General features: G+C 34.8%; 1 protein-coding gene across 1 annotated transcript in view; it reads right to left on the minus strand.

The window, feature by feature from the left end:
* GALNTL6 (polypeptide N-acetylgalactosaminyltransferase like 6) overlaps nt 1–13,552 on the minus strand; it is a 1,097,978-nt gene that overhangs the window by 891,100 nt on the left and 193,326 nt on the right. The window lies entirely within an intron of this gene.

Below are 13,552 nucleotides of genomic sequence, written 5' to 3' on the forward strand. Positions count from 1 at the left end.
TGAATTGACCCTAGGTTGGAGAAAAGATTAGATATTTAACTGAGAAGAAAAAAGTGCTTGAAATAAAACCCTGAAGATACTAATATTAAGGATTATATAAAGAGATAAATCTAAAAGAGATTGGAAATAAAAGGCCAGGAACAGTAGAGTGTGTATTAGAAAAAAACTGAGAAAAATTGTTTTAAGGAAGATACATAGAATTTGACAATAAAGCTGAAAGAATGAGTTAAGAGAAAGACTGAGGAGTAACTCTGCGTAGAATTTTTTAAAAAGCAGTGAAGTGATTGGTGCCTTTTATGATTGCTTTCGGAAACTGAAACTAATTTTGAGAATTGAGTGGGAGGTATTAATGTGGATACAACAATGTGGCTCATGATTTCAAGATAAGGAGAGGTTTGTTTATTTCAGCATAGTCCACCCCATCCTAAATGATACAAGATTTGAAAATCTAGAAAAGAGAAAGTAGATAACTACAAACATTATGATTTTTAGGTAGTGGAATGTGCTAGCATTCAGAGCATAGGCAGAGTTCTAAAGCTTTTACAGCATAACACCAGGGAAGAGGAAAAGAGAGAAATGTGGAAAGCACATTTTATGTTTACATGCGAGCTAGTTCAAGGAGTTATAGCATCTTTATTTCTAGTTTTTCTGTGTGAAGGAGTAGACACGTACATTTGCAGAAATGATGGGAAGAAAGGATCAAATATTTTAGGGAAAGTGTCCAATAGGTGCTATGGAGAATGAGAGGAAGAGTTGATTGGGAAAATGCAGGAGGATTACTATACAGCCATGAGATTCAGTGGAATTTCTCTTAGTCACACTCTGGGTCTGGGTTATTTTTTAACCATCCTAAACACTCTGTACATAAACAAAGAAAGATAAATTGTTGTATTGATTCATGTTAAGTCATAGTACATATACTCAAAGGAAAGTCAGGCAAACTGGGGTCCTTTTTCTCACAAACTTTAAAAATTATTATTTTAGGCTTTTGTATTTTTATACGTATAGATTGAATAGCCAAATACTGGCTATTAGGAAATTCATCATTCTCTACACTCACTATTAGAACTCAAACTATCATTTCATCTGCTGTCTCCATTGTTTCTACTGCCTGTTGGGATGCATATAACAAAGAGAACAAGAAAAAAAAGGAATAAACAAAGAAATGAGAGAGACACAATTTTAAGAATTCATATTATCCCTAGGGTAATTTTCAGTGCTGACAGAATAAAATCACAAAAAGAGATGTTATTTTAAGGCTAAATTCAGTGATGTAAAGATACCAGCCACTAAGAATGGTCCTTGTATGAAGAAAGAACAGAAATAACACTAGCGTAGGAATGTGAACTGGGTTCTCACGCTAGTTCAAATTCTGCCAGTTTAGGGTTTGGTTGGAGATGAGGCTCTGGGGTGAAGACTGCCTGTTGCCTACTCATGGTTCTACTACTTACTAGCAATGAAATATGGGACAAATTACTTCATATGTTTCATCTACAAAAGAGGTTAAGAATAGTACCTGAATTAATTAAGCTAATATACACAAAGTGCTTAGAGGAGTGCCTGGCATATAGTAGGAATTCAATAAATGTTGGATATTATGATCAATCCTGCGGTGATTATACTACTAGTTGTCCCAACTCATAAGATTTATAAGGAAATAGAATAAGGTAAGATACATCATAAATTCTTGTAAAATTTGTGTTTGTTTATAATTTTTCAACATATTATCAATATCTGACATTATGTGAAAATTTCATAGACCTTTTAAGATTAACAGCAATGAACACTATTTCCTGGGTAAATTTTAAGTTAATTTTTATTTTAACATGTAAAATGCTAATGAGAGACAAGAATCAGAATCTAAACCCTTAGGCTAAAGAGAAATGCTATATTTTTTTCCCTAAACTGAACTTTTTAATATATTTTTGAATTATACAAAGAAAAAGAAATATAAATTCTCCACGTAGATGTGTGCTTTGGGCTGTGATGACTTGTGCTCTAGAGAACTTTTAGAATACTTACTGGGCTACGTCCTTTCAAACAGCTCAATTATTATAGGTCTAAATTAAAATTTTCTGGAATACTAAGTATATATCCAAATAAGATTTGAAAATGTCTTACTGTTACATAAAGGATTTTATAGCTATATAATTTTCATAATAGATGGCTATGCAAAGAATACCTGTAAAGTAGAATGCATATGTGAGTGACTACATGATTTTATATGTGTGCCGGAAATCATAAGTCAGATTCTTTCCTGATGAAGCCATTTCTCTAGTTGACAACTGTCAAAGCCATCTCAAAAACCCATGAATATTAAAGCACTGTTCACTGGCACATTTGGCATTTTGAAGTCAGGCAAATAGAGCTCATGAAATATGAAAGGAGTGCTCCATGTCGCTTTGTAGAAAATGTTGCCATTAAGATGATGTATGAGGAAATTCACACCTTCATCTGCTGGGCGTGCTCAACTGTATTTTCAATCAGCTGTATTACTTCGGTTTGATAGTGTTACCATTGGATTATATCCTCCTTTTTCCTGGCTTTAGGAGCTCCCAAAGCTAGGATTAAGAAGAAAATTTTAAATTATTTGCATGTATAACGTATGTTTTAAACACAAGTGCATTGTTTTCCTCATTGCTTTACAACAATAATAGATTCTAAAGTATTTCTATTCTAGCCACGAGTATTAGGTCAGAAATGGTTCTAGGTACAATACCCACTGCCAATTTTTATTCTTATATTACTGGTTTGTGGAGTTCCAGTTTATTAGAAAATTGCAATGTGTTTCTTTCATATTCTAGCCTCAGAGAACTTGTCCTGACAACATTTTTTATGTGCTTAGTGATGTTATAGACTTGTCTATTAAATCTAAAAACTATACCCTTCTCTTCACATAAGGATTTTTATTTTGGAATTATTTGGAACACAGCAGTCCATTTCATTTTACCTGGTTTGTAATATTTTGAAACATAAAGATGAAAAGAATTCTCACTCTTTCTAAAGAAAAGATAGGTATAAATGTACCACAGATATATTAAAAGTCTTAAAAATTATTTTTTGGTTAAAATGGAAAATTATCTTAAATAGTTATAAGTATATATATATGTACATATATATAGTACTATAAAAATCAAGATAGCCAATTTGTACAGTAGTTTAGGAATTGTACATATTGCAATGATACTTAAAGATATTTTGTGTCAATTTTTTTATAGAAATTTATTCTGTAACTCTTTACATTTAGCAGCAAGAAGTCTTAAAATTATTGTTCCTTTACTATAGAACATGTTCTTGACTATTGGTGCAACAAAAGACAGCTAAGAACATACGCATAATTATACAATCCACATCTTTAACTTTTATTTTCTATCATATTCTGTAAGATAACTACTCTCCTTTTTGCATAATTAAATATGAATAATTGTTATGATTTTCTGAATTGAATGTTTCTAAGTAATTTTACACACATAGTTTCTTAAAATAAAAGTGATTTAGTAACCTTTAGCTTGCTTGTAAATCCATAAGTCTGTGTACTCATCCCTGTTTGGCAAATGTAAGATGGCTTGAAAGAAGCATACACACCAAATCACGGAGTCTGAGTTTCAGAAGAAAATTAAGCTCAATATGCAACCAAAGTGCATGGACTGAATATTCTCATTTATGTGTTGAGATTGCATGCTTCTATTCATTTCCAAACTGCACTCACACACACATACACAGACACACACACACAAAGAAAATTTCTCTCAAGAAACGATGGGTACCCAGATCTGTTCCAGAATTATGGTTTATTTGTCTGCTCCTATGCCCTGTAAAAGGAAATCAAGGCTGTGGCCAATTCCTCAAGACGTCCTAGTTGATAAACAGCCCCGAGAGTAGACAAGCTAAAGAGTAGTCTGAGAGCTATAAGCTTTCAGGCTCAGAGGAAGTTAGTTGAGGAGAAAGTTAGGAAGGCGGCATTATGTGATATTTTTAATAAATTTGTTACATTACAAATATAAGGAAGTTAGATGGTTTGGAACAAATTTCCTAAAAAGAATTGTGCCTTGATAAAAGAGTAAAACATCTTCCTTGGGCCCTGATAACTTGTTGGAAACACTGCTTTGAACAGCAGTATTAAGGTCATGCCAAAAAAATAATTTCAGATTGTCCAACTGACGATCTAGTATGTTTACAGTTATTCATAGAGTTGGAGGGCCTAAGCTGGTAGTAGTAAAATCAGGAGGTTCTTAGGAGGCAGGCAGAAAACAATTTGAGGGTCTCCAAACAGCTCGTTAGTCTACCCTGGGAGACTTCTTGGTCTATCTAAAGGGACAGCAAACATTTTCCGTACAGGGCCGGATCGCAATCTCTGTCACAACTACTCAACTCTGCCTTGTAGGAGGAAAGCAGTGATAGAAAACACATGCATGAATAAGTATGGCTGTATTCCAGAGAACTTTGTTTGTGGACAATGTAAATTACATATAGTATTTCCACATCGCATAACATTAATCCCTTTTCAATTTTTTTCAACAATTTAAAAATGTTAAAGTCATTCTTAGTTCACAGACTATACAGAATCAGGTGACAGGCCATAGCTTGCCAACCCATGGGCTAACTCAAGACAAGTTTTCCTGGGAACTAATGGCTCCTTAGATCTTCCTAATTTATGTAGCAGGTGACTTGGTTTGGTTTGGGAACCCAGACATTTTATTTTTTTGGATTAAATAATAAATGAGCCACAGAAATTCTGAATTATAATTTATCCTCAGATATTTATAAAGAAGATACTCTGATATCCAACTGTGCCTTCTAAACTATGGGAAAAAATGTGAGGTATTTATATGTATGGAATGTCTTGCTGTCATTATGGATGAGAAGCATTTTGATAAGTGAAGGTCACATATAATGGATATTACTTCCAGAAACTGATAGCTTCTCTCAAAAATCACAGTTCTCTGATATATACATATACAAATGTAATAAAGTTGTTTGATATGACTTTAGTTCTAAAAGAGACAAGATAAGCCATTAGATGATGATAGTGATTTTATAGATTATAAGATTTTACAATAAGGGGGACTGAAGCATGTCTTGTGCTAGTTAGAGAGAAGCTAATCTGCAATACTCAGGTAGCCACTTTACAGGAGCTGCAAGAGTTAGCATCTAGCTAGTAGTAGGTAAGCATTTGGATTGTTCACAAATTTGACATACTATAATAATAAAGTATCTGTCTAATTTCTTTGATTTCCCCAATCGGATTTTAAAAAGAAAATTAGAGGACAATTCAAGCTCTGAAGAAAGTGTAGTGATTAAATGGTGATTAAAGCCCATTGTAAAATTAAAACAAAATCAAAAACGCTTTCTTCCAAAAGTAGAAATTATTTTTCTACCTAATTGGTACCATATATACCGTAATTTAATCTATTTCTATTTTCCAGAAAAAAGCTCAAATACAGCACTTCCAAAAGTTGTGATTCAAGGATAAAGCAGTAATGGCTAAGGCAACATTATAATGCACTATAGGCATCATTAAAAGACAGCCTGCTGGTTTTCTTGTTATTTTTGTTTGTTTGTTTTGTTGGTGAGGAAGAAGATATGCCCTGAGTTAACATCGCTTGCCAAACTTCCTCCTTTTTTTTTTTTTGATTGAGGAAGATTAGCCATGAGCTAACATCTGTGCCAATCTTCCTCTGTTTTGTACTTGGGATGCCTCCACAGCATGGCTGATGAGTGGAGTAGGTCCACACCCGGGATCCCAACCCGCAAACCTGGGTCGCTGAAGCCAAGTTCATGGAAGTTTAACCACTTGGCCACAGGCAGGCCCCAAGACAGCCTGCTGTTTGTATCCACAGAGCACATAAGGCAAACGTTAGAAGTGTGAGTAAGTTCAGAAAATTTTGTTTTTAGATATGTTTATATAGGGAAATTTTGTATGCAATGACATAGATAAGAATTAAATATCCACTTGGAACTCACTTTTCACGCCAGTTATATCATAGTCAATGATAACATTCTCATCAATTTGGATATTAATTTCAAAATTGACCCTTTAGTATCATGTAATGAAATGGTTTTCCTTTCCTTTGCTTCCTTCCAATAAGGAAATTGACATAACTTTAAATGATTTTTAACTTATTAACAGTCATATCACATCTTCTAATATGTTGATACATTAATTTATAATACCCATTTTGTCTCTTTAAAATCATAAATGAGAAGTTTGTATTTTAATTTTAATTTTGAATTTTAGTTACCAAATTGGCTTTTCTTCAGTCTGTTTCTGCTTAAGCTAATATAATATATAAAACTGTATGAACCAAAATGCTTTCTTCTATATTCACATTAATTAGTTTATTTGTAAAAATAAGCTATTTACTACTCACATAATCTTGTCTCTTTGCCAAATATTGTGTTCATTTATTGGCTTTTGTGACAGTAAAATCTTTTTTGTGGGTGATTTCATTTGATTAGGGAGTAATGCTGACTTCGGTGCTCCACTGGAAAAAGATGGTCCTTCTACAGCACTAAAAGATGGGAGTATAACCCTAAATGATTTAGCTCTGTATTTTGGCATCAAGAAACTCTAATTCCATTTTCAGATAAAATAAGTCTTCAAGTTATTATATCCAGTATAAACATCCATCTGTGGTACTTTATATATAAATTATTACTCTGAAAAGAACTGGAATTAAGATTTCAACTTGCTTGAACAGAATCTCATTTCCTTGAAATACAGTAGGAGCAGTATTTCAAGGAAATGAGATTCATCTTCACACTGAGGCAGAGGACTTGAATGCCAGAGAACTTGGCTGCCCACTGAATGGCAGAGATCGCTTGATATGCACTGAGTATTAAAGAAAGGCAGACATTCTTAGAGAAATAATGTTTTTTTAATACTTCCCTGCCTCTCAATAAAGATAACTTCCACTAACTCATATGTTAGATTTTATCTTTCTATCCACAAAGCAGTAGCAAAGGCTTTCATTAATTTTAAGCAGCACATTTTTAAAATTTTATATGCCTGGTGTACTTTTTCTCAGCACTATCAACAATAAACTCTTTTTTTCCTTAGAACACACTTTATGTGTTTAATCTAAAATCTTTCCATTTTGTACTCCATTTGGAGTTTGTTTTTAATTCCTTCCTAAAAGTACCTTTAAAGGCCGTGGGAGTTTGTTTAGAGACCATATTAGTCTTTAGGGGAGAAGGAGTAAACATGTTTCAAATCATTTTTGTTTGGCATTTCTCAGATATTTCCAGGCACAGAGCACTACATATGGATCCCCTCCCATCGGGTGAGATTCCTCAATTTGTCATGCTGATACATGGCTGGGACCAGAAGATGAATCAGAGCCCTAGAGGTAAATCAAGCATTTCCCTGATGATCTTGGGCATAATTACTGCTCTTGTCCTCATCAAGCTTGGCAACAGAATGGGGAACATAAATCTAAGACTACTCAGATAGGTTTCACAAACATTGCTTTAACAACATGATCCTCTGATTGCCATCAATAGGAAATTTTCAGACTGCCATTGTTTATTTTACAACAACTTTAAATATGTAAACTCTGTTTCCAGATAGTATAAGACTAAAACACAGTAAAGGGCATATATATACATATATATATATATATGTATATATATGTATATATACATACGTACACATATATTTTCTTTTTCTTCTTCATGTTTTTTTTTTTTTTTCCTTTCTGAGGAAGATTAGCCCCGAGCTAACATCTGCTGCCAATCCTCCTCTTTTTGCTGAGGAAGACTGGCCCTGAGCTAACATCTGTGCTCATCTTACTCTACCTTATATGTGGGACACCTACCACAGCATGGCTTGCCAAGCGGTGCCATGTCAGCATCCGGGATCCGAACTGTCGACCCCCAGGCCGCCAAAGTGGAATGGGCAAACTTAACCACTGTGCCACCAGGCTGGCCCCGTCTTCTTCATGTTTTTAACTTTCTTACAATGTTCCTTTAATCCCAGCTTAGAAAGATACTAGGTATCGTCATACTGCCCCTGGTTGCTTGACATGTCTCATGATTATATGCCAAGGGTAATAGTTATGTTAAGAAGATAAGTATTCTATTTATTTTTCAAACCAGAGTTATTGTGCTTTTTCTAAATTGGTTTGGAGTAGGATAGTGAAATATTTGCATTTTCTAAAATTTACTTGACTCCAGCCAACCAATTTCATCAATTCTTCTTTGACTGCTAAGAGGAATCTTCTTATAAATTCACTACATATTTGCTGAAGATGGTCTTAATATTGTCCACTTTATACTCTTAGAAACTTTTTTACACACAAATAGTCCTATTTTTTTACTGCCACAATAAATTGCTATTCACCATGAATTTTGTGAATACCTATTTCCAATCTCTTATCTTTATTATTATGATAGCTTCTTCATCATCACTCTATTCTGCATTAGTAAGCATATTCTTCAAATTAAAACGTCTCATCCATACTTACCTTTTCAAACTAGAAAAATAATTTAAATATGCTATAATTTAAATAAATCTTTTCAATTTATTTATCAATTATGATTTATATATCAGTAACTCATGCTGTTTGCATAAAATATTCAAATAAACACATTACAATGTTACACGGGTACATACAAAAGTCATTCAAATTGAGTCACTCCATTGACACCAAAAAGATCAATGATGTGTATATACATAATACTAGAAATGAACCATGTGCCCAATACGTGTATTGCAATGTAACACCAATATCTTACATGATGTAATAGTTAAAATGAAATGCAGTCCTACTAAAATAATAAAACACTGTACACGTCTTATATTTTTAATTTTTTTTTTTTTTTGAGGAACCTAACTACTGCCAGACCTCTTCTTTTTGCTGAGGAAGCCTGGCCCTGAGCTAACATCGTGCCCATCTTCCTCTGCTTTATATGTGGGATGCCTACCACAGCATGGCGTGCCAAACGGTGCCATGTCCACACCAAGGATCCGAACCAGCGAACCCTGGGGCGCCGAGAAGCGGAACGTGTGAACTTAACTGCTGCACCACCGGGCTGGCCACCTATTTTTAAATTTAAATTTAACACAACGTAAAGTAAAAATTCAACTCCCCCGTTGACCTAAATATATTTTAACTGTCCAGTTAACTGCATTTGGCTACAGGCTATTGTATTGGACAGTTCAGACATAGATAATTCGAACCGATGTCTTTCTGACTACAAAACCAGAAATCTTTCCACTATTGTGCTTAATATCTGTCAATAGAAGACCCAGACGTTATTGGTGGATCAAAGCAAGGGACTAGGGGAAGGTAGAGTTAACCATTTCAAAGGAAATTATATAGGGTATTTGTTCTTTTGAAGGTATAAGAAGAGATAAACTGAAAAATCACAAAATCCCTGAGTTGATGGATCCCAGTATGAGCAGCATAACTCTAACAAATCCAGTATTGTCCATAACAGATAAGCTAAAAATGGGATTCTATTCAGTGAGTGAGCAAATGACAAGACTCATGTATGCTTTATTTCAAAACATAATCTAGAAAAAACATTAAGTAATTTCTAATAATTTGAATGTTTGCCTTTACTGAAGGCTAAGCAGTTGAATTGTCTATTCTCTATTTTAATCTCATCTAAATTTAAATCTAACAATGTTCTTACTCCTTTTGTTTGACTCTGAAACTTGCTCTTGGCCTGGATGATATTTCTAAATCAATATTCTGCCTTAGAAGAAAGGATTTAATTAACAGGAGGCTAAATATTTGTTTCTTTATCTTAGTAATTTTCTCCTGGGAATTTTAAATGCCTTGCTGAAACTTCTGTAAATGGTCTAAACAAATAAAACACAAGAAAAGCCTGCTCACTTATTTAGGATAATTCTGCCGTGATTCTGCATAAATCAGGATTCCATAGCCCAATAAAAAGGTAATATACTGAACCAATATTTAGCAGTCGGGTTATTAAATTCTTATTGCTTGACTAGTATAACGATTTCAAGCCAATGGGAAATGAAAACACAAAATTTTAAACTTTATGTTAAAAAGAAGTTTAAGAGAAATCCCTCATGTGCTGGTTGGGTATCAATCATTCCTACATTTTTTTGTAATGATAAAGTGGTGTATAATAAATATTTTCATGTTCCTCTATCTTTTAATATTTCTGTTTTAAAAGCCGACAATAGCTCTGGGCAGTCGTCTACTGTGATTAATGACACAGGCAATGGCCTTTGTGTTACAATGTTGTACTACTACCAGAAGTTTTCAAGGTCCCTATTTCTTTCTGAAAAGTTCAAAGTAAGTTAAATATTCATAGGACATGACTTGATTTTATGAGAGGTGCCATACTTGTTTTATGACAGCCCATTTTAATGAAAAGAAATAGAAAGAAATTTTCCCTCTAAATACTTGACATACTATTCAACTGGGAATACTACTGGAAAGCTTTCATTGACAGAGGAAAATAAGATGGATATTCTTTAGGAGTCGCTTATTATGGAAACATTATTTCCTTTACTAACATTATCTGCAAAAACCAGGAGTCTCTTAACCTATCTAAATGATAAATTATCGGTATCTGGTGTGCTAATGAAAATCAAGCTGTGAAGCATGGAGGGTCACCTTAATTGAATGCTTTAGTTAACATCCCAGGTTAACGAATCTCATTTATTTAAAAAAAAAATGTCTTGGATGAAGAATATTTTGTTCTTAGACTTTACTTATTTAGCTGCAATCTGATGGATATCAAGGAATGGAGGAGTGGGGCTCCACCAAAGCTTTGTTGTTGTTATCTGCCTCAAGTCCTCCTTGACCCCTGGCGATACTAGAAGTAAGTGATGTCCACAATGTCCTGTCCTCAGCAGCCCTACTCAGCTTCTGTAGACTCATACCTATGGCTTCCTTTATGGAGTCAATCCATCTCATATTTGGTTTTCCTCTGTTCTTCTGCCTTCTATTTTTCCCAACATTATCATCTTTTCCAAAGAATGCTGCTTTCTCTTGATATACCCAAAGTAGGACAACTTCAGTTTTATCATTTTTTGCCTCCAGAGATAGTTCAGGATTAATTTGCTCAAGGACCCACTTGTTCATCTTTCTGGCAGTCCAGGGTATCCTTAGAGCTCTCCTCCAACACCATATTTCAAATGAATCAATCCTTTCCCTGTCAGCATTCTTCACTGTCCAGCTTTCACACTTGTGCATAGTAATTGAAATATGAGGGTGCAGATAATCTTGTCTTAGTCTCTAAAGACACTTCCTTACACTTGAGGGTCTTTCCTAATTCTTTCATTGTTGCCCTTCCAAGTCTCACTCTTTCCTTGATTTCTTGGCTGCAGTCTCCATTCAAATAGATGACTGTACCAAGGTAAACAAAATCTTAGATAGTTTCAGTCTTCATTGTCTTCCGTAAAGTTGTGTAGCTGTTCTGTAGTCACGATTTTTGTCTTCTTGATCTTCAAAAGCAGCCATAGGGGCTGGCCCGGTGGCGCAGTGGTTAAGTTCGCGCGTTCTGCTTCTCAGCGGCCCGGGGTTCGCCGGTTCAGATCCTGGGTGTGGACATGGCACCGTTTGGCACGCCATGCTGGGGTAGGCATCCCACACATAAAGTAGTGGAAGATGGGCACGATGTTAGCTCAGAGCCAGGCTTCCTCAGCAAAAAAAAGAGGAGGGTTGGCAGTAGTTAGCTCAGGGCTAGTCTGCCTCAAAAAAAAGAAAAAAGAAAGAAAAAGAAAGGCAGCCCTGCTTTGGCACTTTCTTCCTTTACTTTCATCAGAAGTTGCTGTTTCAAGTCATTGCTGCTTTCTGCCAGTAAGATGGTGGCATCTGCAATCTTAGGTTGTTGATATTTCTTCTACCAATTTTCAGTCTTCCTTCATCTCAGTCTAGCCCAGATTTTATATGATATGTTCTGTGCACAGATGAAACAGAGAGGGAGATAAGATGAATCTTTGTCTGACAGCTTTGCTTACTGGAAAACTTTCTGTCTCCTTCTTCTGTCCTGACAGTGGTCTCTGGTCCATAATACAAGTTCTGCATCAGGACAATCAAGTGCTGAGGCATACTCATCTCTTTCAGAGCAGTCCATACCTTTTCATGATCCATGCAGTCAAAGGCTTCACTGTAGTCTATAAAACACAGAGTAATCTTCTTCTGAAATTCTTTGGAGCACTTCAGTGGCCAATGAATACCTGCGATTAGATCTCTTATGCCTCTGCAGTTTTGAAATCCAGCTTGGACATCAGGCATATCTTGCTCCATGTAAGGTAAAAGTCTTTGTTGCAGCACCTTAGGACTCATTCTACTTGCATGGGAAAGTAGAGGAATTGTTCTATAGCTACTGCACTCCTTGGCATCCCTTTTCTTGGAGATTGGGATATATATCGAGCATTTCCAGAGTGTCAGCCATTGCTTTGCCTTCCATGTTTGTTGTCATATTCTTGTTTGGATTTTGACAGATTCAGTTTCTATGACTTGAAATAGTTCTATCGATATCCCATCTACCCCTAGGAACTTATCTCTTCCCAGTATTCTCAGGGCAACTTTTACTTCACTTTCTAGAATTATGGGTTTCTCCTTATAGGAATCTTCTTCAAAGGAATCTGTCATCCCTTTGATCTTCAGTATACCGTCTCCATCTTGCCTTTATTTTTTCCTGATCAGATAGTGTGCTTTCCTGTTTGGCCTTCAGCACTACTAATTTAGGTTTAAATTTCCCTTTGATCTTTTGAATCTTCTGGAAGAGACCTCTTCTTACTTTTTTGTTGTTTTCTTCTATCTCTTTGCATTGGCCATTATAGTGGTTCTCTCTCTCTGTGTGATGGTTATGGGAAAACTGTGTTCAGCATCCTAACCCTATTTTTGTTACCTTTGACTTTTGCTTGTCCTTAACAATGTTTACCATTTCTTCTGTAATCCATCTTAATTTTTCTTTTCTTTTTACTTTACACATTATCTTCTTGGATTCTTCCTTAAAAATATTTCTGGTTTCAGTCTAGCAAATCTAAAATCTGTTAATTTAGACACAAAAGAAGGAACTGAGGAAAGAAAGAAAGGAGGAAAGAAGGAAGGAAGTAAGAGAGGAAATGAAGGGAAGAAGCTGGCACCTCTGTGCTTTTCATCATGATATCTATATTGATGATTTTCCTCCATTTACTTGCTACTATAGCCTAATTCTGATGTACTTTCAAATATTTCTAACACAATATTATCATCTTAAGTAACTACAACTCATTACACATTTTGTAGTAAATGATATCTTAAGTAATATAATAGAAAAGTAATCACCTAGAATTTGATTAAAATTCATTTAATGCAAACGGAATTTTCTTTGAAAGTTATATAAGCCAAGTATTTTTCTTTCGTCACATATTGAAATTTAGGAAGTGTTTTATCTATGTATCTAATTCATCTTTAATATATCCTTTAATAGGCAAAACTTGTCAATTTTTCCCTCATATAATCTTCTACCTCTGTAAACTATCACCGTTCCATAAAGAATCACTTAAATATAATTGGAAAATTTACTAGTTAAATTAAGCCTAGAGGTAAGCCTTTTAAAATAGCAATAATTCCTTCAG

Source organism: Equus caballus, chromosome 2 (assembly GCF_041296265.1).
Source record: "Equus caballus isolate H_3958 breed thoroughbred chromosome 2, TB-T2T, whole genome shotgun sequence".
In the NCBI taxonomy this organism is placed as follows: domain Eukaryota; kingdom Metazoa; phylum Chordata; class Mammalia; order Perissodactyla; family Equidae; genus Equus; species Equus caballus.